Here is a 23,522-nt window from a genome sequence, read left to right as displayed (position 1 = left end):
AGTAAAATGTATGTTGTTTTTGTGTGGTATTAAGTGTATAATTGGCCTCAACATGGACATGCATATTCGGCCACATGAGGGGAGTTGGTGTGCATGCATTCGGTTAGAGGCAAGCATGTGACAGCCCCAAATTGACCCTAGTCGGAAAGTGGTTTCGGGACCACAAAACCGAGTCATAAAAATAATTAATTGCTATATTCTATGCTTATTGTGGGTGTACATGCACATGTGGAAGTTTCATTCTCTAATTTTACCAATTGTATGAGAAATTATAAAATAGGGATCAATGCGAGACGTGGTGAAATATGATAGGCTAATTTTAAATGGCCTATTAATACATGTGGAAAAGTGTTTGTCCTTGCATGTCAAATTAGCCAAATTGGAGCATGATGGCCGGCCATGCTATGGGTGGAAACATATCTCCAACATGTTAGACTAGTGATGCATGTAGGAAACAATAAAATAAGAAAGTTAGTATTAAAGAAATGGAAAAAGAAAATGATGATAACCAAAAAAAAAATAATGTGTAGATGCCCCCTTTGCCGTGACAAAAACAAAGAAAGAAAGAAAAGAAAATAGTTGTTCATCCTTTGGTAGTCTTGGCCGAATAGAAGCAAGGGAAGAAGGGGGAAGAGCTTGAGAAAAATCGGCTATGGTGGTTGCTAGACTAAGGTATGTTTGATGATATTCCATGAGATGCATGCATGCTTTAGTTGTTAGTTTAAGTTCTACCTAGCCCATGGTTTAGATTTCTTTTGCTATTTGATGGAGATGAAATTCGCCATGGATGTTGTCTTTCTTGGTTGGTGTTTTGATGTTGTTGTAATGAAGCATGAAGAGGAGTGAGTTCAAATGTTTAATAAAAGGAGATTTTAGGTCATTGAGTTCTTGTTGTTGTGTGTGTATGTGCATGAGTATTCGACCATGCTATAGAATTCATGTTGCAAAATGATAAATGCTTGGTACATTCGGCTATAATGGGCATTAAGAGGGTGAAGTTTGAATTAGTTAAATGTTCATATAGGTTGTCTTGATGAAAAGAGAAAGAGAAGAATTAGATATCATATTTGGTGCTAGTGTGGTATATAAGGGTGTTGAACTTAAATAAGTAATATTCGCTAGCATGATAAGTATGAAATATTAAGTAGATGAGATAATTGATGGTGAAGTGGCTAATAGGACTTTTAATGAAATCTATGCTAAGGCGAATGTATCAAATGCTAAATGTGCTTATGTATATTCGGCCACCTAATTAAGCACATAGGTGGTGTTGAATTTAATCTTGCACATTCGGCCATATGGGTGTACACACTTGTGATACTATCCTTGATTAGGATAGTTGGCAATAGGGTGATAGCCTAAGGTTGTGAACCAAATAGTTCAAAAGCATGGGGTAGAAGGATAAGAATTTGTCATGTGTATCCTATGAAATGAAATTTTAATGTGTGATACAAATATTTTACAAAGTGGTTGAATGGGTTGATTTAATTGTTTAAGCTCAAGATCCTAAAGGAGAGGCGTCCAACAAGGGGAAATCGAAGGTCATCGAGTAGCCGACTTGGGATTATTTGCCCAACACAAGGTAAGTCATTAAGCATATATTTGGTGTTGATGTAAATGACCATAATATATACGCAATTGTGTTTAAATGAGTTGATGTGTAAATGAAAATGTATGTGTATGGAATGATGCCATTGTTGAATGTATAAAGGCAGCAACATGCATAAGGTATTGGTCTCGGCACTAAGTGTGCGGGTATAAATGGACACGGTGACAAGATTGGCACTAATTGTGCGGGTTTAAAAATTGTACAGCACTAAGTGTGCAAACTGAAAATATATAGCACTAAGTGTGCGAGCTGAAAATATATAGCACTAAGTGTGCAGATTCACTATATGCTCTTGCGTTACAATTGGCACTGAGTGTGCGACATTATCGAGTTAATCCCGGACAGCGGATCGGGTAAGTACCTTGAGCTCATGGCGAATAGGCACTATGGTCATGCTCGGGGTTGAGCTTGGTAAGCTTTAAATCTATGTGATGATTACAATTGTATGATTGTGGTGAAAATGAGTTGGTGTATAAAAATGACTCAAATATCTTATTGAATAGAATATGAAATGTGAATGTATGACTTGGTACGAGATTGAACCGAAAGGTCTAAGGAACTATGGTATAGTTCGATATGGATGGAACAATTAGCCTTGTTTCATTGTTTCACTTTGTGATGAATTTAGCTAATGGATAATTGTAAAGTGCTTATGACTTACTGAGTTATAAACTCACTCGGTGTTTTCTTGTCACCCATTTTAGGTCTCGTGGACTCGTCTCTTTTGTGTGCTCGGAACCATCAACGAAGTCATCACACCGGCAAGCAATCTTTGGTATTGTCTTCTAAGTCGATCTAGGAGAACATTTGGCATGTATAGGCTATTTTGTTTTGTTGAAATTTGGGTTGTAAACTTTAGCCATGCGAAAATGGCCCATATGGTTGGATGGATTTGGTTCCAAAACACTTATTCATGAGTCTTAAAAATCTCAATTTTGATAAGGTGGTCATAATTTGTGATATGAATGATGGATGATTAGTTGGGTCATGGAGGAATTATGAAATAGGCATTGTTTGCCTTAGTAACAGATGCTGACAGCAGCAGTGATGTCAGATTGAAAAATCACTAACAATAGTAGAAGTAGAATTAAATAGTGAATAAATTATGAAATTGAACCCTGATGAATCTACTTTCATATGGAAGAAACGAAACGGTCATATGAGTCGGATTTTAAGAGATAATCAGGTTTTCGTGAAACAGGGCCAAAACGGTTTCTGGATCCCCTGCTCCGACTTTGAAAATTCACTATAAATTAACCAGAGAGAATTAGAAGTCATACTCTATATGTACAGATTTGTTTGTGAGTCTAGTTTCTTTAGAAACAAACGGCATAAGTTTTGGAGCCCTGTACAGGAATATATCCAAGTCGTAGTGCGCAAAGGTCAGTGTAGTCAAACCCTAAAATAGGGGAGACTTTAACTAATAAACTGTACTAATTTACTCGACCAAAAATTATAGAAAAAAATGTGTAGATGGAATTATGAGTCTAGTTTCAGGGAAAATTTACGGAACTGATTTTCGAGTTCTGGAACTCGAGATATGATTTTTAAGGTAACAGTGACGCAGTTAGCCAGCCTGCCCGGAACAGAAATTAATTATTTCCAAGAGAGAAATAAGGGAAGTAAGCCCGGTAACACCTTGTGGTCAAATCCGGTGACGGTCACGGGTTTGGGGTGTTACAAAGCATATTGATGCCTATTCTTGGCTTGGAAAATTCGGCTAAGGAGAGTACTAACTAATGTGTTGAATTCGATTCGTGATTTCATACACATGTGACTCTAATGTCTAATGTATATAAGGGCTAAGTACCTTGAGCTTCACTTTGATGATTGAATGAATTGTATTGAATTGCTTGTTGTGATTAAAAATTGTGCATGACAATTGAGTATTTGAGCTAAAGGATGGCCAAGGCCATAGGACCATTTAAATTTCCTTGTCATATTCGGCCATAAGCTATCATAATAAGATTTTAATAAGTTAAATTTGTGTGAATTAGCTCAAGAGCTTAGAGGACCACCGTTGGATAAGGGAAAGGAAAAAGTGATCGAATAGCCGTCGAAATCGCTCGACAACATCCGAGGTAAGTCTTGAGTAATGACCCTACTTGAATTATATTGAAATCATGCTCCTTGTATGTGGCTATTGAGCCGAAATTGTAAAGGTTTGATAAATATTTTGTGTTTGAGCCTTAGTAACGAAAATGAAATATGGATGTGTCGTGATTATTGATATATGTGTACATGAACATTTGAATGATACCCGGCTAAGTCCCAAGGCATTTATGCTAGTGATTATATCCGGCTAAGACCAAGGCATTCGTATGAAGTTGTTATATCCGGCTAAGACCAAGGCAATTGTGCAAGTTACCAAATCCGGGTTAAGACCAAGGCAATTGTGCTTGTGGTTATATCCGGTTAAATCCAAGGCACGTGAATTCGAAATGAGCAATCTTGCTGTAAAAATTTCAGTTTATACACTTGTGAAAATTCCAGCAATGAGGTATGTTCGTATGTGCTTGAATTAGTTGAGTCCTTACAAGTAAGAATTCGCTCGGTTGATAAACGAGCTACCGCCTTTGGCTAAGTTGTTCTTTTGTGTATAAACATAAGGGTCGGTAATGTGAAGTAAGTATGATTATGAGAATGTGTATTAATAAAGTGATTCATTTAGTTATGTAAACGTAATACTTTAGTCAAAGCTGATTTCATTACTTGAGACTTACTAAGCATTAAAATGCTTACCCCGTTGCTTTGGCTCTCTGTTTTATAGATTTTGCTCGTTAGCTATCGGATTCGGGATCATCGAAGTCAAGTCATCCACACTATCAAAGCCCCCATTTTGGTACAATTTTGGTTGAACTTTGAAATGGCATGTATAGGACTACCCTTTGGTTGTAGGTCATGTACCTTTCGGTTTTGTGTAAACTTGGATAGCCATGCGAAAATGGCTTATATACGTTTTTAGCATAGTACTATAATCGTTTGTATGTTGATCATTATGAGGTATGGAATGGTTTTGAAACGATTAGCCATTGGAATGGTTAATCATGATCACACTTTGTGCTATATATGCAAAAAGGGCCAATTGAATCATGGAAATCATGAAATAGGTAAAGCCTACCTTAAAGGCAGATGCTGACAGCAGCAGTGGTGTGGATGTTAAAAATCACTAAAAATAGTAGGAATGGTATTAAATAGTGAATAAATTATGTAAATGAACCTTGATGAATCTAATTTCATATGGAAGAAACGAAACGGTCATATGAGTTATATGTTAAGAGATATTAAAGTTCTCGTGAAATAGGGCCAGAACGGTTTCTGGATCCCCTGTTCCGACTTTGGAAATTCATTGTAAATTAACAAGAGATAATTAGGAGTCATGCCATATATGTATAGATTCCTCTCTGAGTCTAGTTTCTATGGAAACAAGCGGCATCAGTATTGAAGCCCTGTACAGGGAGATATCCAATTCGTAATGCGTGAAGGTCAGTGTAGTCAAACCCTGGATTAGGGGAGAATTTAACTAATAAAACTAATTGGCCCGACAAAAAATTCTAGAAAAAATTATTTTGATGGACTTATGAGTCTAGTTTCAGGGAAAATTTACGAAACTGATTTTCGAGCTTTAAAACTCAAGATATGATTTTTAAGGCGACGGTGATGCAAGAACCAGCTAGTCTGGAAAATTTTTTTATGGACCGTGAAACAATTAAGTTAAGTCTGTGTGCACCTTGTGTTCGACTCCGTGAACGGACTCGATGCAGGTGTTACAATTTTATTGGTATCGAGCTACGGTTTAGTCGATTCTAGGACTACCGTAATGCGTTTGGGTCTAGCTATACATGCCATTTTATGTGATTATTTGATAGTGTGGTGATTTCGACGTTTGAATTTGTGTTTATTTATAGTAATGGATCCCGATCCCAACCGAGCGATAGCGATGATGTGGAGAGTGTGGCGCCTACTCCCGCACAAGGGACAATACGGCGGACTCTCAACCTGTTGCTAGCAATCCGAATGATGAGGCTAGGCAAGCTTTCTATAGCGTGATGAATGATTGGTTTGACCAATACATTCGAACTAACACGGCTGTTCCACAACCTCCATTCCCGCTAATACAACCCCGCACCTACAATGCCTCCGAATCGACCAAATAAGGTCCAATAAGCCCCAGTTGATGTAATCCGAAAACATGGGCTACTGAATTTAAAGCTACGGATAGCGACGATGCCGAGCAAGCTGAATTTTTGTTGGACAACACTATCCGGCACTCGATGAGCTATCTTGTACACCGATGAATGCCTAAAGTGTACTATCTCCTTGCTACGTGATTCGCCTACTATTGGTGGTGTACTCGACTTCACAGCCCCGAGAGCAAGTAACTTGGGAGTTTTTCCAAACCGAGTTTGGAAAAAGTATATCAAGAAGAGATTTATGGATCAAAACGGAAGGAATTTCTTGAACTTAAACAAGGTTCCATGTCGGTTACCGACTATGAACGAAAATTTGTGAGGCTTAGCCAGACGCAGCGGAATGCATTTCTTCGAAGTCGTGATGTGTAAACGCTCAAGATGGACTGAATGATGATATAAAGTCAGTATGTTGGCATTTTGGAAATCGAGAGTTTGTGGCTCTTGTCGAGCGAGCGTGCAAAGCCGAGGAGCTCAAGATGGAGAAAAGAAAAGTGAAGTGGGAGCAAGGGAGTTTCAGAAGAGGTCTTCGGGAAGCCCTTCCCACGATCATCAAAGAAATTTAGAGATGGCTTAGGCCGGTCTAGAGAAACTTCGGGCTTTTCTAGACGAGATCGCGATCGACCCCCTGTGACCACACGAGTCACTTCGATCGCTAGTGGTGGAAATGATCGTCGAGAGAGAGCGGAGTGCCAGTATTGTGGCAAATGGCATTCCGAAAGTTGTAGATTCTGTGACCGCTCCTGTTACAAGTGCGGAGCGATTGACCACTTCATTAAAGATTGCCCAAGGTTGTGCGAATGAATGTAGATCGAGTGGGAAACCGGTGCTACCACTGCCGAGGTAGACCATCTAGAAATACGGCAATGCTAGTGGTGGTCGAGAGGATCTAGAGATGCTACGACCAGATCCGAGGCTTGCGCCCTGCTAGGGCTTATGCCATACGCCAAGCGTGAGGATGCTTCCTTGCCGATGTTATTACCGTACTTTCACTCTCTTTGATACTAATGTGATTGCTTTAATTGACCCCGGTTCTACTCACTCTTATATATGCGAAACCTTAGCATCCAAAGAAGACTTTACCTATTGAGTCTCTCGAGTTCGTAATTCGGTGTCAAATCCTTGGGTCATTACGTCTTTGGTCGACAAAGTGTGTAAGAAATGTCCCTAGTAATTGAGGTTCTGCTTTTCCGCGGACTTGATGCTTTTGCCGCTCGATGAATTTGATGTTATTCTTGGGTTGGATTGGTTGACCGTGCATGATGCGGTTGTGAATTGCAAAAGCAAGACTATTGATTTGAGGTACGCAAATAACGAGATGATCCAAGTTGAGTCTACGGACTTGAAGGGGGTGCCAGCTGTAATATCATCAATGTTGGCCCAGAAATATGTAAGAAAAGGGTGCGAAGCATACCTTGCGTATGTACTTGATGATAAAGAATTAGAAACAAAACCCAAATCTGTGCCGGTGGTTTGTGAATACCCGGATGTTTTTCCCGAAGAATTACCGGGTTTGCCCCCTGTTCGGGAGGTAGAGTTTGGTATTGAGCTTATACCTGGGACCACACCGATTTTGATAGCTCCGTATCCTATGGCACCAACGGAATTGAAGGAGTTGAAAGCTCAGTTGCAAGAGTTGGTGGATAGAGGTTTTGCTCGCCCGAGTTTTTCACCTTGGGGTACACCAGTGTTGTTTGTGAAAAAGAAGGACGGAACCATGAGGTTGTGCATCGACTATCGTCAGCTTAATAAAGTGACAATAAAGAACAAATATCCGCTACACAGATCGATGATTTGTTCGATCAATTGAAGGAGCCTCGGTGTTCTCAAAAATAGATTTGAGATCGGGCTATTATCGATTCATGGTTCGAGATTCGGATATACCCAAAACGCCTTGAACGAGATATGGTCACTACGAGTTCTTAGTGATGTCGTTTGGGCTCACTAATGCCCTGCGGTATTTATGGATTTGATGAATCGATTTTCGACCATATTTGGATCGGTTCGTAGTTGTGTTCATTGACGACATCCCGGTCTATTCAAGAGATGAGACCGAACATGCGAGCACCGAGATTAGTGTTGCAAATATTACGGGATAAGCGGTTATATGCTAAGTTCAAGAAGTGTGAGTTCGGTTAAGAGAGGTTAGCTTCTTGGGTCATGTGATATCTGCATCGGGTATTCAAGTCGACCCGAGCAAAATTTCAGCCATACTTAACTGGAAGCCTCCAAGAAATATTACTAAGGTTCGGAGCTTTATGGGACTTGCTTTACTACCGACGGTTTGTAAAAGGATTCTCGATGATAGCCACACCCATGACGAAACCGCTTGTAAAGATGTCAAGTTTGAATGGACGGAAAAGTGTCGAAAAAGTTTCGCCAATTGAAAACTCATTTGACTGAAGCTCAATACTAGTACTGACCGAATCGGCAAAGAGTTTGTCATCTATAGTGACGCCCCTACTTGGGTTAGGTTGCGTATTGATGCAAGAAGGTTGAGTTGTAGCCTATGCGCCGAGGCAATTAAAGCCACATGAGAAAAATTATCCGACCCATGATCTCGAATTGGTCGCCATCGTATTCGCTTTAAAGATATGGCGACATTACTTATTTGGTGAGAAGTGCCATGTGTATTCGGATCACAAAAGTCTTAAATATTTGATGACTCAAAGAGACTTAAATCTGCGACAAAGACGTTGGCTCGAGTTGTTAAAAGATTATGAGCTTGTCATTGATTATCACCCGGGAAAGGCTAATGTGGTTGCGGATGCCTTAAGCCGAAAATCACTGTTTGCTTTACGAGCTATGAATGTACACTTGTCTATTCTACCCGACAATGTGTTAGTAGCCGAATTAAATGCCAAACCATTATTGACTCATCAAATTCGTGAAGCTTAGAAAGTTGACGATGAGTTGATTGTAAAACGGGCTGAATGTGTTCCGAACAAGGAATCAGAGTTTCAAATTGATGATGACGATTGTTTGAGGTTCAGAAGTCGTCTGTGTGTTTCAAAGAATTCGGAACTTATTTCGATAATTCGAATGAAGCCCATTGTGGCGAATGGCAATCCACCCGGGAGTACGAAGATGTACAACGATTTGAAACGCCGGTTTTGGTGGCATGGTATGAAACGAGACATCTCCGACTTTGTTTGAGATGTTTAATATGTCAACAAGTGAAAGCGGAACATCGGTGCCTTCGTGGTTACTTCACCGATCACGATACCCAAGTGGAAATGGGATCGAGTCACAATGGACTTTGTGTCGGACCGCCATTGTCGTGAGCAAGAAGGATGCGATTTGGGTTGTTGTTGATAGATCGACTAAGTCGGCTCACTTTATCCCGTCGCGTGCACGGATTTTTCATTGGATAAACTAGCTGAATTATGCGTTTCTTAGATTGTAAGATTACACGGGGTACCGATTTCTGTTGTGTCGGATAGAGATCCGAGGTTCACCTCGCGATTTTGGAAGAAATTGCAAGAAGCTTTGGGTACCAAGTTGCATTTCAGCACCGCTTTTCACCCCCAAACCGATGGTCAATCCGAGCGGATAATTCAGATACTTGAGGATATGTTGAGATGTTGCATCCTCGAGTTCAGTGGTGCATGGGAACGGTATCTACCTTTGATTGAATTCGCTTACAACAATAGTTTTCAATCAAGTATTAAGATGGTGCCTTACGAGGCCTTGTACGGGCGTAAATGTCGTACACCATTGTTTTGGACCGAGCTCGGTGAAACCAAAATTTTCGGAGTGGATTTGATTAAAGATGCTGAACAGAAAGTAAAAGTAATCCGTGAAAATCTGAAGATAGCCTCCGATCGTCAGAAGTCGTACGCGGATCTGAAACGAAAAGACATTGAGTATCAGGTGGGAGATAAAGTGTTTCTTAAAGTTTCACCTTGGAAAAAGATACTCAGATTTGGGCGCAAGGGCAAATTGAGTCCGAGGTTCATCGGGCCATATGAGATATCTGAACGAGTCGGTCCAGTTGCGTATCGTTTGATTTTACCCCCTGAACTTGAAAAGATTCACGACGTCTTTCATGTTTCGATGCTTCGACGCTATAGATCTGATCCGTCGCACGTAATTAGTCCATCAGAGGTTGAAATTCAAGCCGATATGAGTTATGAAGAAGAACCGATTCGTATCCTAGTTCGTGAAGTGAAGGAGTTGCGAAACAAAAGGGTTCCGTTAGTAAAAGTGTTATGGCTCAAACACGGGATGGAAGAAGCTACTTGGGAACCCGAGAACTCTATGAAAGAGCGTTACCCAAACCTATTTACCGGTAAGATTTTCGGGGACGAAAATTTCTTAAGTGGGGGAGAGTTGTGACAGCCTTAAAATGACCCTAGTCGGAATGTGGTTTCGGGACCACAAAATCGAGGCATAAAAATAATTTAATATTTATTTTATTGCCTATAATATGTGCTAACTCATGTGTGACATTTTTGATGTTTGATTTAGAGTTATAAATCTGAATTTCACTAGAAAGGACCTAGTAGAAAACTTTGAAAGTATGATGGGGAAATGTGTGATGACTAATTAAAGCATGCATGCAAAACAATGGCCTTGCATGTCAAATATCCCTCTTTTTATAGGAGGTGGCCGCCCATGACAAGGGAGGATGGGCAAAACATGTCATAGACATGTTTTGTTGGTGCATTAGGGAGAAACATTAAACTAAGGGGTATGGGTAATAAAAAAATGAGAAAAAAAATGTGTGTGAAGGCTTCCCCCCTCCCCATTGCCGTGTATTGAAGAAAAGATAAGAAAAAAAATTTGCTCATCCATTTCATTCTCTCTTGACCGAAAATACTAAAGAGGAAGGAAGGAATTTTTGCTTCATGTTTGGTTTGGAAGGGGATTAGGAAGAGATTTGGCTATACTTGCATCAAGATTAAGGTATGTTTGAGGTTGTGCCATGAGATTCATGCATGTTTTTAGTTGCTAGCTTGATGTTCTTATTAGCCCATGGTTCAAATCTTTGCTATGTCATGGAATGATATTCGGCCATGGTATATCCATAAGTATGATTCATGCATGTTGCATGGTAGGTAAGATTTGAGTTTTGGATATGTGTTTATATTTGGATGTAAGCAACTTGGGATTCGGCCCTTGCACCTACATGAATATATGTTTGCACATGATGTATTGGTATGACATATATACTTTTTCAAGGTGTATATTTGCTTGTGATGATGTTTCGGTTATGAAGTAAATGAGAGATGTGTATTGAGCTACAATATGTAATGCGTTAGTTAGTAAAATGTAGCTGTTTTTGTGTGGTATTAAGTGTATAATTGGCCTCAACATGGACATGCATATTCGGCCACATGAGGGGAGTTGGTGTGCATGCATTCGGTTAGAGGCAAGCATATTGATGCCTATTCTTGGCTTGGAAAATTCGGCTAAGGAGAGTACTAACTAATGTGTTGAATTCGATTCGTGATTTCATACACATGTGACTCTAATGTCTAATGTATATAAGGGCTAAGTACCTTGAGCTTCACTTTGATGATTGAATGAATTGTATTGAATTGCTTGTTGTGATTAAAATTGTGCATGACCATTGAGTATTTGAGCTAAAGGATGGCCAAGGCCATAGGACCATTTAAATTTCCTTGTCATATTCGGCCATAAGCTATCATAATAAGATTTTAATAAGTTAAATTTGTGTGAATTAGCTCAAGAGCTTAGAGGACCACCGTTGGATAAGGGAAAGGAAAAAGTGATCGAATAGCCGTCGAAATTGTTCGACAACATCCGAGGTAAGTCTTCGAGTAATGACCCTACTTGAATTATATTGAAATCATGCTCCTTGTATGTGGCTATTGAGCCGAAATTGTAAAGGTTTGATAAATATTTTGTGTTTGAGCCTTAGTAACGAAAATGAAATATGGATGTGTTGTGATTATTGATATATGTGTACATGAACATTTGAATGATACCCGGGCTAAGTCCCAAGGCATTTATGCTAGTGATTATATCCGGGCTAAGACCAAGGCATTCGTATGCGAGTTGTTATATCCAAAGCTAAGACCAAGGCAATTGTGCAAGTTACCAACCGGGTTAAGACCAAGGCAATTGTGCTTGTGGTTATATCCGGTTAAATCCCGAAGGTACGTGAATTCGGAAATGAGCAATCTTGCTGTAAAAATTTCAGTTTATACACTTGTGAAAATTCCAGCAATGAGGCATGTTCGTATGTGCTTGAATTAGTTGAGTCCTTACAAGTAAGAATTCGCTCAGTTGATAAACGAGCTACCGGCCTTTGGCTAAGTTGTTCTTTTGTGTATAAAATAAGGGTCGGTAATGTGAAGTAAGTATGATTATGAGAATGTGTATTAATAAAGTGATTCATTTAGTTATGTAAACGTAATACTTTAGTCAAAGCTGATTTCATTACTTGAGACTTACTAAGCATTAAAATGCTTACCCGTTGCTTTGGCTCTCTGTTTTATAGATTTTGCTCGTTAGCTATCGGATTCGGGATCATCAGTAGAAGTCATCCACACTATCAAAGCCCCCATTTTGGTACAATTTTGGTTGAACTTTGAAATGGCATGTATAGGACTACCCTTTGGTTGTAGGTCATGTACCTTTCGGTTTTGTGTAAACTTGGATAGCCATGCGAAAATGGCTTATATACGTTTTTAGCATAGTACTATAATCGTTTGTATGTTGATCATTATGAGGTATGGAATGGTTTTGAAACGATTAGCCATTGGAATGGTTAATCATGATCACACTTTGTGCTATATATGCAAAAAGGGCCAATTGAATCATGGAAATCATGAAATAGGTAAAGCCTACCTTAAAGGCAGATGCTGACAGCAGCAGTGATGTGGATGTGAAAAATCACTAAAAATATTAGGAATGGTATTAAATAGTGAATAAATTATGTAAATGAACCTTGATGAATCTAATTTCATATGGAAGAAACGAAACGGTCATATGAGTTATATGTTAAGAGATATTAAAGTTCTCGTGAAACAGGGCCAGAACGGTTTCTGGATCCCCTGTTCCGAATTTGGAAATTCATTTTAAATTAACAAGAGATAATTAGGAGTCATGCCATATATGTATAGATTCCTCTCTGAGTCTAGTTTCTATGGAAACAAGCGGCATCAGTATTGAAGCCCTGTACAGGGAGATATCCAATTCGTAATGCGTGAAGGTCAGTGTAGTCGAACCCTGGATTAGGGAAGACTTTAACTAATAAACTGTACTAATTGGCCTGACCAAAAATTCTAGAAAAAATTATGTTGATGGACTTATGAGTCTAGTTTCAGGGAAAATTTACGAAACTGATTTTCGAGCTTTAAAACTCAAGATATGATTTTTAAGGCGACAGTGATGCAGTAACCAGCTAGTCTGGAAAATTTTTTTTTATGGATTGTGAAACAATTAAGTTAAGTCTGTGTGCACCTTGTGTTCGACTCCGGTAACGGACTCGGGTACGGGGTGTTACATAAATTGAGTATGAAATGTATGTGAATTTAATAGAATGTGTTTAATTACTATATAGATTAAGGCACAAGTCATAAAGACAATAATTGAGGAAAGGGAAAAATTACGGAGTAGTCCCTACATTTGAATCGCAAGTGGATCGTAGTTAAGATCATAGTGTTTTGTTTTAGAATTGTAATTTATTTGTGTTTTAGATTACTAAATTCTAGTTAATTGATATATATATATATATATATTAAGTTATTTTGGTTATTTATATAACCATGTGAATTACAAGTATTTATGTTTGTACTTCATCACTCCTTAATGCACATACGTGCCCCTCTACATACTTCGATACCCCTAAATGTGACCAATTGAACTGATCTAGTCAATGGGGGTAGGAAGATGACTAGTAGAGTTTGAAGCATGTGCCTTGTCTAACGGTTTAGAAGAGACTATTGGAACATAAGCGGAGACATGCTGCGAACTATGTGGCACACATAGGTTAAGAGGAGAATAATCGAATAGGAGCCGAATCTCATAAAACACCATATGCTGAGAAACAAACACCCGGGCATTAGTAGTAAGACATTGATAACCCTTGTGTTGTAGGCTATACCCAAGAAATGTACATGGCTATGATCAAAACTCCAACTTGTGATGATGGAACAGGGAAAAATATGGATAACAACAACACCTGAAGATGAGTATAATCGGGTTGAGTACCATGGAGAACCAAGTAAGGTGATCGATCTTGAAGAATCGGAGTAGGCAATTAGTTGATTAACTAAATCGCACACTGACCTACCATCAAATGTAGTACTTAATTCAGGTCAATTCTGTACTTAAAGAGCTTGATTTCTAAGTAATTTAGGATTTTATTTTATGCTTTCAGTAATTAGGCCTTAGGTTAGAAAGTTAATAAAAATAAGTGTTTATAACGCATGTTGTAGGTGTTGTGACCCAATAGACTAACACAGACTCTCGATATTGAGTTCTTGTCTGGCCTTTCGTGTTCTATATTCGAGATACCATCATTTTTTCTTAATGACGATGCTCTTCTCTAATTACTATCAGTAGTTTCCCCACCCATAAATACACACAATACGGTAATTGGAAACATGAAAATATACACACTTTTTCATGCCCTTTTAAACTCAAATTCATGCGGTTTCAGTAAAATTCTTGTCGAAAAATATATAATAATTATAAAATAATTAAATTGCACTTAAATTTTTAACATGTTTAATTTTAATTAATTTTATATCAAATTTTGATTAATTTTGATTTATTTTCGATAGATTCGCACAAAGGGCGAAAAGTGGCTTGACAAATACTATTGGAAGCACAAAATCGAGAAGCGATTTTGAAGCATCAAGGCGAATTAATTTTTGAGCCTAAGACAGTCCAAATTATGAACATTAATTCATAATGTAATTAATTTTAATCTTAATCCAAATTATTTTGGGTTAAATAATTATTAATAATTAATTATGAAAAGAGGCCCAGTTGAGCTGAATCGAGAAAATCAACCCAACCAAGCATTGGGCTGCCCAAAACTCTCCCACATGCTAACCCAATCAACTTGTTTGGTTGATTATTTGGCTTGCAAAACAAACCTTGAAGACTCATTGAATTTGCATTCAAACCCCTCCACTTATCATGCTTTCCTAGATATGCCCCTACTTTCAAATAGCAAGTTTGAAACCTTCAAACTTGCCACATGTGTGGCAGGCCATGGGAGGTGTAACACCTCAATTTTCGGTACTTCTATTAATTTTGGTGAATTTTGGAATTTTTGTGTTTTGACTGTTTGGCGTAGGTTTAATTATGTTAGTGGGCTCTAGAAGGCCCAAGCTTAAGCTAAAACCCGGTAATTTTAGGTGATTTTAATCCATAAGAGGAAAAAGGGGTTCTGGTTAACAGGGGTCTTAAATATTATTTGGGTAAAATAAGACATAAGGAAGCAAGTGGCAAAGTGGCATGTGACGCCACTGGCAAAGCTATAAAATTGGCATGTGGATGCTAGGGAGAGCTGAGGTTCAAGTCACAATGACAACATATTAAGGGAATTATTATTTTTATGTTCAGAAAAGGTAAGCAGTGGAACTGAAGTGAAAGTCTATCAGGAGAGGATTTAGGAGTTGATAAGGGATATGATTCAGGAGTTGATAAGGGATAGGATTTAGGAGCAGATAAGGGAGGAAATCTAAGAGCTGATCAAGGAACAAGAGGTGGACGGCCAAGGGACTTTAGCATGGGAATTTTTGCTAGGGTTAGTGCCAGTATAAATTCGACATTAGTGGTAAGTGGTGCCGTTTCCTGACCATTCTCCGCTTCTTTTCTTTTTCTCTTCTCTCCATCCACTTATTCTTTTCTTCTTCTTTTCCCCATAGCCGAATCCTTCAGCCACCCTACTTTATACCACCTTCCTTCCATTATTTTTAAGACTATAGCCGATTGCTTCAATTCCCGAAATCCCGAAAACTTGACTTTTTTTGTACCGATTTTTCCCTAGCCAAATCTCTTATTTTTCTCATCATCTTTGGCCGATTCTCTCAACCTCTAAACCCCAGGTTTCTGTCGACAATACCACAATTAAAAACCCTCATATTTTTTCTTTCTCTACACTTTTGCAAAAAGCCGAAACTCCCACACTATCCTAGGGACATAGCCGAATACTGAGATCACTGAGGGCTCGACTTTTATTATTGTTTGAGGGCTTAGAACTGCATCAGAATCAAGTAGGAACTAAGGGGGAACGTTGACTGGAAGAATCGGTGGTAAGTCTTTCCAACTTAGTCTATCTTGCATATTTTAAGAAAAGCCGGAATCCCTAAAAGGTTAGGGAGGTTGTCATTTTTTTTGGACTTGTAGCCCTAAGGGGTTGTGATAATAGTATTATTTTGGTAATAGTGTGATTAAGAGGCTGTTGATCAAGGGCTTGGACAAGTGGAGCAAACGGATCTGGATCGAGACACTATTTTCGGCAAAGGTAGGAACGCTAAGTGTAACACCCCGAATTTGGGCCTAGAAGTATTGGGCCTTGAGTGTAGGTCCGTAAGGAGGTTTTATATAGGTATTTAATTGTGCAATGAAATGAAACAATTAAATGTTTGCTTTAGTGGTTAATGGCTTTGAGAAGTGTTAGAGAAATCTTGGGTTCAAACTTGGGCTTTAGCAAAAAATTTGGTATTAAGTGAAAAAACCGGATGCTTGGATGAGGGTTTTAAATTATTGTGTTAAATAAATGACACAAGGAAGCTTGTAGTCTAGTGGTTGTGGCGTCATTAAGGTTGTATGGGAGCCTGGTTCAAGCCTTGGCTCTTGCAATTTATTTTGGGTTTTAAAGGAACCGGACTTTGGCCTTTAGACCTTATAATTAATTGGGGATAAAATATGACACAAAAAGCCTTGTGGCTTAGTGGCAAGTAGCGTGTGGAGCATTTAAGGGGAGGCATAGGTTCGAATCCCATGGCAAGCAAAAAGCATTTATTTTGCTAACAGGGGGCGGCAAGAGTTGGTGTTGAATTTAAACTCTAATGTTGGAGGGATCCTATATCAGGAAGCTAATATAAGAGTGGTTGTGAAGCTGGCTTTAAATAGAGGGAACCATGAGGAGAGTAAATGTACCTTTCTTGGCTGATCCCTTTCGCTGTATGGCGTGCTCGTTTGGGTTGGGCGTCGGCTAAGAGTGGTCGGAGTGTGGATTAACTCCAGTCTCCTATCAGGTGTGTATTTCTTACTACTCTAGCTGTAGGATGGCTACTTTGGGCCGCGATGGGTCGAAAGGGGTCATGTGGGCCTAATGGGCCTATAGGCCCAATTGGATAAGTTGTTTGATTGTATAGTAAATATTGGGCTAGGCTAGGTGAATCTAATATTTGTGGCTAGATTTGGGCTAAAAGGGCCACACGAGCGTGTGGGCCCATTTGGGCCGAGAATGGGCTTTAGAGCCATTAGTATTGTTATCCATGTTTAGAATACTTTAGTTTACCAATTATTGAAATACCCTCGACTTGTAAAATTACCAAAGTACCCCCGATTTACATAATTACCGTTTTACCCTCGATTTATAGAATTATTATTTTACCCTTAATTTACAGAATTACTGTTTTACCCTCGATTTACAAAATTACTAAAATTCCCTTGGTTTACAAAATGACCAAAATACCCTGGTCTGTAAAATTGCTAAAATACCCCTGGTTTGTAAAATTACCAAAATACCCCTAGTTTGTAAAATTACCAAAATACCAACGGTTTGTGAAATTACCAAATACCTCAATTTGTAAAATTACCAAAATACCCTCGATTTAAAAATTACGAAATACCCTTGACTTTCTAAAAATTATAAAAATACCATTGGTTTACAACATTACTGAAATACCCTTGGTTTGTAGATTTACCATAACACCCTTGTAGGGTGAAATGACTAAAATACCCTTATTAGGTAAAAAGACTGTAAAGCCCCTGTAGGGTAAAGTGACCGTAATACCCCTGTATTGTAAAATGACGAATATGCCCTTATGTTCCGTATGACTGATATGCTTAGGATTTACATATATTGATATTGGATTAGCTAAGTTTGAGTGACAGGTGGTGGTTATCGCAGGCGATTGATTTTGGAAACGTTTCAACTTCAACCCGTAATAGGTGTGTACTAACCCTCGTAATAGATTAGATTAATATTTGCTGAAAAGCCGAAAGCTTCATATTTTAGTGATTCGGGAATTAATATTTAGATCTATTTTTTACGCACGTTTAAGTTGGATTCACAACGGATATGGGGTAGGAAGGTATTTGGAACGTTCTTCAACGAGTAGATCTCTTGGTAAGTATTCAAACCTTCTTTCCATTTGTATCTTGTGGTTTAAGAACAGCTGAAAACCCCTCTGTCAACTAAGGCTAAAAGGGTTTTTGGTGTTATTTGGTTTGTTGGTGCTAGTGAGGATTAAAGGCTACCGATCGAGGAGTGTGTGAAAAGCTTGGATCATCGGAGTGACTAAATCTAGTCATCAACTTCGACAAAGGTATGAACCCAAGGGCCATTGTGGATGGTGGCCATGTGTAAGTGATGATAATAGGTAGTTTTCGATTTGGTTTAATATTAACATGGTCTAATCTATAAGTGGTTGATTATAGGAGAAATCGCATAGGAGATCTCGTCAAGGAATATTGCAAATCAGGTGTGTAACGAACCCTTTTCATAAGCTTAAAGCGATAAATGCCGAAAAGCCGAAATGCCGAATTTCTGGCATTTTGAGGACTCGTGAGCAAGCAAACGCTCATTAGCTAGTTAGATTCGTTGAGATGATGATCAGGAACATTAGAAACAGTAAGAACGTGTTTTTGGCGTTCACGGTAAGTTGGGCCTCGAGGGGCTGAACTAGGGCCCAATAGGCTTTCGGGCCCATTTGGGAAAAATTGGTAGAAAACAGAAATCTGTTAAAATTGCATGTTAGAACTATTAATATTGTTATGGATATAGGCTAAATGGGCCTAGATGACAAAATCGGCTAAGTAGGGCCCATTAGGGGTTTTAGGCCCAATAACTCGATTTCGCTAAAAATGGGCCAGAATCACTATTTGCACCCATGAATTGTTAGTAATCGTTAATGAACATGGAAACCCTAATTTTTGGTAAAATTACAAGATTACCCTTATAACATGAAAATGACCATTTTTCCCCTAGGTAAAAATGACCATTATACCCCTAGGGTTTATATATGAACTTAATGCATGGGATTTTGATAAACATGATATGTATGATATGCACATGACATGTATGATATGCACATGATATGTATGATATGCACATGAGATGTTCATAAATGCATTGGGTTGGGTTTTTATATGGATGGAGGAAGTGCAAAAGGGCTTATGCCTCGCTTATTAAAGGGCTTATGCCCTGCTTATTAAAGGGCTTATGCCCCTGCTTATGATAAAGGGCTTATGCCCCGATTATGATGAAGGGCTTATGCCCTGCTTATAAAAAGGGCTTTTGCCCGATTACTAAAAGAGGCTAGGCCTCCAGTTATATGATAAAGCAGCTATGCTACCAGTGGAGAGTTATGGCGGGGTGGGTCGAGTTAATCCCCACATGGTGTGTTGGTTGGTACGGGTGGAGAGTAGCGGATGGTGGGTTGAGTAGTCTCCCCAAATGGGCTTGCATTCTTTCATTGACATTATATGTGATATTGAAATGGGCCTATGGGCCATACCATTTACAGTAAAGGCTTCGGCCTAGTAATATGAAATATGAAAAGGCTTCGGCCCAGTGTTATGAAATATGAAATATGAAAAGGGCTATGGCCCAGTACATGTTTGAGATTGGATTTGGGCTTAGGCCCAACAGGCTGTTATTGTTTTGGGCTCTGAAAGGGGCTTGTTACACACTGAGTTTCCAAACTCACCCCCTTTCCTTAACCTTGCAGGTGAGCCTTGATGTGGGGACTTGAGTCGGAGGGGATTCAGAGTGGCCACGGTGATCGCTTTTGGACCTTTAAATAAGCGTTGGTTTTCATTTAATTCCCTTTAATTATTATTTATTTTTGGGTTGTAATAAGGCCATTTTTAACTTTTCTTTTATTTCTTCTCGGGATTATTTTATTTTTAATAACTTCAAACCTGGTTGATAAGTGTTCAAATGGGCTAGACTTAGGACGGGTTTTCAAAGCGATACTTGTTTTCAAAATATCTCAACACCACGATTAATCGATTTATCAAAGACGTCCACTTAAACAAATTTAAACTCGATATAGCAAAGTGTGGCTATGGTTGTGGGCATGTCTAGGATTGGATCCAACTAAAGAGCATGGTACTTAAGCAGCCTTCATGGCTTACCTCCTCTGTCTCGGATACCTACCTGGTGCCCAGCTTCCATACACTTTGTTAACTCAACAAAATATATGGTTTTTAAAACACTAAAATGGAACATGGGTTTTCAATTCCAACGTGGCACGTCAGATTCGGCCATAACGTCTGGGCTGGGTTTGGGGTCTTACACTAAGGCCTAAGGTGTTGTTGGCCGAATATGGTAAGAAGTTAATATGTAGTTCGTTTCGGTAGTAAGATTAACGTGGTAGTATTATAATTGTAGGCAGTTCGTGCATGGATCTCGTCAGTGAATCGTCATAAAACAGGTGTGTAACTGACAGCCTCTCATAGACTAGATCGGCAAAAGCCGAAAAGCCGAAATGCTGGAAAGTTGGTATTTTGGGAATTTTCGAGTGTACGAATGCTCGTAAGATAGTTGGGTTTGTATGTTTGGTATTCTGAAGGTAATAAACTGCAGTACGTGCGATTTCGCGCATTTTGATAACTTGGGCTTAATGGGCCAAAAATCGGGTTCATGGGGCGACGGGCTCAATTTGGTAAGTATGCGCGGTAAGCATTCTGATAGTACGTAAATGGATAGGATGTGCATGAAAACCGTAAATGTAGCTAAATTACTACAATACCCTTATGTATGGAAAATTACCATGATACCCCTAGGTGTAAATGACCAATATGCCCCTAGGGTTAATTTTGTCCAAAAAGCATGTTGACTTAAATCTGAATGATGTATGCCATGAATGAATATTTGTTGCATGGGGACATGGGTTATATTATGGAGGAAGTGTCCTGGTGGCTATGCCACAAATTATCTGATCTGGTGGCTCTGCCACATATATCTGCTCGTGGTTACGCCACGATTATCAGATTTGGTGACTCACACATTATTCTGCTCGCGACCATGCTGCATAATTCTGTGGCGTGTAGCGGTTGGGTGGGTCAAGTAGTCTCCCCATATGGTGAAAGGTTGGTAAGGGGGTGTATGTGGTTGGTTATGGGTTGGGTTCTGCATATACATGAAATATCTGATCTGATCTGTTATGGGCCTATGGGCTTAATTCTGTATACTGTTCTAGGCTAAGGCCAATCTATTCTGTTTCTGTAGTTTGAGCTGATATGGGCTATGGTTGGGTTAATTTTACACACTGAGTTTCCCCAAACTCATCCCTTATTTTCATCCATGTAGGTAATTCCCAGCCATAGTGGGCTTGGAGTTGCGAGGGATTCGGAGTGGCCACTCGTTCTGTAATATGGATTTCTTCTGGTGATTTGGACTTCAATTTTCTTTACTTTGATGATTTGGGTTTTGTTATGTAATAAAGCCGCTTATGATTTTTTTTTTTGGGGTTTTGATATATAACTTATCATGATGATCTTAAATTATATTAACTATCAAAATGGGCTAGATCTAGGGTTCGTTTTCAAAAACCATAAATTGATTTCAAAGTAACACGATCTGGAACAAGGCTTCTACTGTGATAACGTTTTCCTAAAATTAAATATCTTTTAGTTTAAAATGAACATAATTACAAAGGTAACTTAAGGAAATACAAGATGTTGGAGTGTGGCAATGGCGGTGTGCATGTCTAGGATTGGATCCGAAAGAGCTTGGAACTTCAGCAGTCCGATGGACTCACCTCCTCTTTTCCAGTTTCCTATCTGGTGCACAGCTTCCATTCACTTTAACCCTTAATGAATTAAACCTTTGAACATCAAGTACGATTTTCTAAACTTAGAATGGAAAAATATTTTTAACATTTTTGATGTGGCACGTCAGATCTGGTCATAACGTCTAAGCCGGGTTTGGGGTGTTACATTTAGTGGTATCAGAGCCAAGTTACAACAACTCGGCTGTGGAATGGGTTTAAAAAAATGAAGATTTCAGAAAAAAATCTATTTTTAAAATCTGGACTTCTGAAGGTGGCATTCTGAATCTCCGGCCCAAGCCTGTAAGTATTCTGAATTTTTCTGAATATATTCTGAATTATCTGTCTGTACTGAAACTTTTTTAGAATACTCTAGATAGGATGTTACTGAAATCCTAAAAAAGCTTGCTAAAAGACCTGAAACTGTAGCTAGACATCGATTTTGCGAAAACCAACTCTGAATTATCGTGCAATCATAAAACATCTATAATAAACATTGGAATGATATTAATGCATAAAATTCATAATCAGATAATACGATATGAGTACAAGAACCACTCGTGGAAGAGGCCGTGGACGTGGCCGAGGAAGGGCTCGAGCGGTATCTTTATCTTCGAGACATATGCCGGCGACAGATGCACCGGTACCATCGGCGACAGAAGTAGAGTCACATGATCGTGGTGCCGGGGATGACGCCCTGTCACAGGCAATGCTTCATGTTTTGGAAATGGTTGCCAGGGCAAGTACGGGCAACAGAGTTTGGGGGTCCATTTCGGAACGACTCCGGGCCAACGGAGCGGAGATTTTTAGGGGTGTGTCTTGTATCACTCTGAATGTGGCAGAATATTGGTTGGAGGCCACAGAACGAATTATGGATGACTTGGATTGCTTTGTGGAGCAGAAACTGAAGGGAGCCGTATTGTTGCTACGGGACGAGGCTTACCAGTGGTGGCTCACCGTGAGAGAAGGAATCCCAGCTGAAAGGGTAACCTGGGAACTGTTTAAGACGGCCTTTAAAGGCAAGTATGTTGGGGCAAGTTATGTGGATGCTCGCAGGAAGAAATTTTTGAATCTGGTGCAAAGAGGTAAGACAGTTTCCGAGTACGAGGCTGAGTTTTTGTGGTTGAGCCGGTATGCCGTGGGCATAGTTACTACGGAATATGAGCGAAGTGTGTGCTTTGAAGATGGTCTTAGGGATGACCTGAGGGTGTTGATTGCTCCGCAGAGGGAGCGAGATTTTGCGGTCTTGGTGGAGAAGGCAAAGATAGCTGAAGAGGTAAAGCGTACTGAGAGGCAGAACCGTGAGAAAGATCGGAATCGTTTCCAGAGGGATTCTGGACCTTCGGGTGGAGCAAATAAGAATGTCAAAAGGGCGAGAGTGGAGGAGCCAGTTCAAGCAGCTCCGGTGAATGTGGTTAGACCACCAATTTGTGGAGACTGTGGAAAGGTACATTTGGGTGAGTGTAGGAAACGTTCCGGTGCTTGTTTCTGATGCAGATCTATAGAGCATAGAGTTAAGGACTGGCCACAGAGAGCTGATCAGGCTCAAGTTACTGTACAGAGGGTTGTTCAACCCGCGAGAGGTGAACCACAACCACCGAGAGGACGTGGACAAGGTAGGGGCGAAAATGGAAATGAAAATGGTCGAGGTCGAGGGGCGCCTGGCAGGGGTGCCAGAAATGCTGAGGCTCGACAGCCAGCGTTGGTGTATGCGGCTCGTCGTCGAGAGGAGGGCGACGCACCTAACGTCATAACTGGTACGTTTTTGGTTTCTAGCATGCCGTA

This window comes from Gossypium arboreum, chromosome 9 (genome assembly GCF_025698485.1).
Source record: "Gossypium arboreum isolate Shixiya-1 chromosome 9, ASM2569848v2, whole genome shotgun sequence".
Taxonomy (NCBI): domain Eukaryota; kingdom Viridiplantae; phylum Streptophyta; class Magnoliopsida; order Malvales; family Malvaceae; genus Gossypium; species Gossypium arboreum.
Note: the sequence above shows the minus strand (reverse complement) of the source record.